This window comes from Aegilops tauschii, chromosome 5 (genome assembly GCF_002575655.3).
Source record: "Aegilops tauschii subsp. strangulata cultivar AL8/78 chromosome 5, Aet v6.0, whole genome shotgun sequence".
Lineage (NCBI taxonomy): Eukaryota > Viridiplantae > Streptophyta > Magnoliopsida > Poales > Poaceae > Aegilops > Aegilops tauschii.
The window spans coordinates 496,674,246-496,677,002 of NC_053039.3; the positions used below are offsets into that span (position 1 = coordinate 496,674,246).

The following is a 2,757-nucleotide window of genomic DNA, read 5'->3' on the forward strand; positions in this document are numbered from 1 at the left end:
GGCCAACCTTGGTTAGTGACAACTGGTACCGCGACCGCCGGCAACGAGGACGATAAAGAGGATAAGCGAAAGCATGGGTCTGATGTCATATTGAAATGGAGGATGTGTACCTGAATGTGAGGTATTAGTCATGTTTATTATGTTAGGGGCATAAGGGTGAAGACTTTAGCCATGTTCAGTGGGTAAAGCGTGTGGGGGCTGTTTTCTCCCGTTGCAACGCACGGGTATGTTTGCCAGTCCTATATAAGTGCACGAACAAAGAGTCGTTTTCCGTTTGTTTTCAAATTTTCCGTGATGCATATTACCCCTTGCATTAACATGTGTTGAAAAAAGTGAAAACATTATCACTAGTAAATAATTTTGGCACTGCCATGAGACATGAACCTAAAATTTTGCCATGATCTATAAATTCAAAATTTTCATGGTCAATTACTAAATTTACAATGATTAATGTTTTTTCATGCATAGCTAATGAAATTTGCCATGAATCGCAAACTTAATTTGCCATGGTCATTTACTAAAATTTCCCATCGTCTTGGCAATTAAAAAATAAAATTTTCCATGGCAATACATCAAACTGAAAATTGCCATGATCAATGAAATAAATTTGCCATGGGTAATGAATGAGAAACTAAAATTTGCCATGATCTATGTACTAAATTTGCCATGGTCAATTATTACCATAATCATGAATAAAATTTGCCATGATTCATTAACTAAATTAGCCATCATTCGTTAACTAAATTTGCCATGGTTGTTTGCTAATAATTACCATCGTATTGGCAATAAAAGTAAATTTGCCATGGCAATATAAATGAATTTCTCATACTACAAAGTAAAAATTGCTATGTTCCTAAACGAATCATGTTATGCGGATAAAAACATATAATTATTGTGTGTTTATACAAAAACAAGTTTCAAAGTTTGCAATGATGTATGAGGCACACTTCTCATAGAAAAAAGTTGTCGTGCTACAAAGAAAAAATGCCATTGTTTGTACGAATTTGTCCAAATATAAATTGTCGTGGTCGCAGAAATTTGCCATGGTCTACAGACAAAAAAAATGGAACTAAAATTATCCATGATATATAAACTAAATTTTCCATGGTTAATTACTAAACTTACCATGATCAAGTGGAAATTCTAGTTTCCATGGTTAATTAGTGAGAAACTACAATTTGCCATGATCTATGAACTAAATTTACCATGGTCAATTTATAAAAATTACTATGATCAACGAAAATAAATTTGCCATGATTCGTTAACTAAATTTGCCATCATTCGTTCACTAAATTTGCCATCATTCATTAACTAAATTTGCCATGGCTGTTTGCTAATAATTGCAATCATCTTGGCAATAAAAGTAAATTTGCCATGGCAATAAAATCAATGCTACAGCGTAAAAATTGCCATGTCACGAAGATACAAAAATCGTACAATTATTGTGTGATTATACAAAAAAAAGTTTGTCGTGCTACGGAAAAAATTGCCATGGCAAAAGTTGCCATGTGACAAAAAAGTACCAATGTGACTATTATCATGATTTGCAAAAGATATGGAAAAAAACTATATTGTTATCTTTGTAAAGTTGCCATGATTTATGAAGATAACAATTGTCTAAATTTGCCATGCGACAAAAAAGTAGAAACATTTATGGAAGTTGCCATAATTTAGGAAAAAATTATCCTGACATTTCCATGTGACATTATTAAAAAGAAATCTTAAAACATTTGCCATGTGAGCATTGCATAGTTCCAATAAGAATTTGCCATGTGACATGAGCACTAGTCAGCATGAGCACTTTCCAAGGTGTGTTTTCCCAGGGGAAAAAATGTACGCGAAATGCCATGGGACATATTGTTGTGCTAATAATCAAGAATTTATTGAGTATACTTGAAACTACCAAAAAAACATATGGACAGGACGCTTGCGATCGTAAACCATACAAAAAAAAATGCCGAAATAGCTATAGAAATAAGTACTGATATAATTTGCCATGTGTTATTTTTAGCATGAACAAATACTAGGGTGGAAATGACAACTAAGGATGGACACTAAAAAATTGCATATCAAAATGCATCTACCCATTCTGGGCACTTGCCGACAAGAACGAGTAGCCTTTTTGCTTAGCTAGTGAATCGATCAAGATGTTGTGGAATCTGTGCAAAGAAACAGAAATCCTAGTTCACCTCCTGGTTGTGCATCAAGATCAAGATCCTGCGGAATCACCATGGAATCAGCGGCTAGGTGTGACTCGTTCAAACGAGAGATTCTTACGGCGGCGGCGGTGAGCAAGGGGTTAACGTACCGGCCGGAGAGAGTGGCAAAGCCGTGAAAAGGTTTTGACCAAGCCACCGCCGCAAGGTGAACGGAATACCTGGCCATGGGTGACTCCCGGCGAGCAGTTCCCCTTCGGCACATCGCAGGAAAGAAGACGGCGTCCACGTCGACGAGCATCTCGGCTGCAAGCGGCAGGGCGTCGTCCACCTTCTGGTTGACCTCCACCACATGCCGACGCTGTCGACCAAACGACGCCTTCGCAAGTGCAGCAGGACGGCGCCGGCGAGGGAACCCCTCCCGGTCGATCTCCTGCTCGAGATAGTCGTGTGCACCGACGCCATAACCGTCGTCCGCTGCGCAGCCACCTGCAGGATCCTCCGCCGCGCCATCGTCGACCAGCTGGCCTTCCGCCGCCCCCTGGCGCTCCTGTCTACGACCGATCGCCGCGGCTTCGACCCCTCCCTCCTCCTCGGTGTT

The 2,757-nt window shown here is 39.6% G+C and overlaps 1 long non-coding RNA gene across 1 annotated transcript; it reads right to left on the reverse strand.

Annotated features, from left to right (window-relative positions):
- Window positions 1-1,964: 1,964 nt before the first annotated feature.
- On the reverse strand, window positions 1,965-2,458 carry LOC120964108 (uncharacterized). The gene is made up of 2 exons (XR_005755763.3): window positions 2,378-2,458; window positions 1,965-2,217 (listed from the first exon to the last, which is right to left on the reverse strand). It is a non-coding gene; the product is annotated as an uncharacterized lncRNA (long non-coding RNA).
- Window positions 2,459-2,757: the final 299 nt, after the last annotated feature.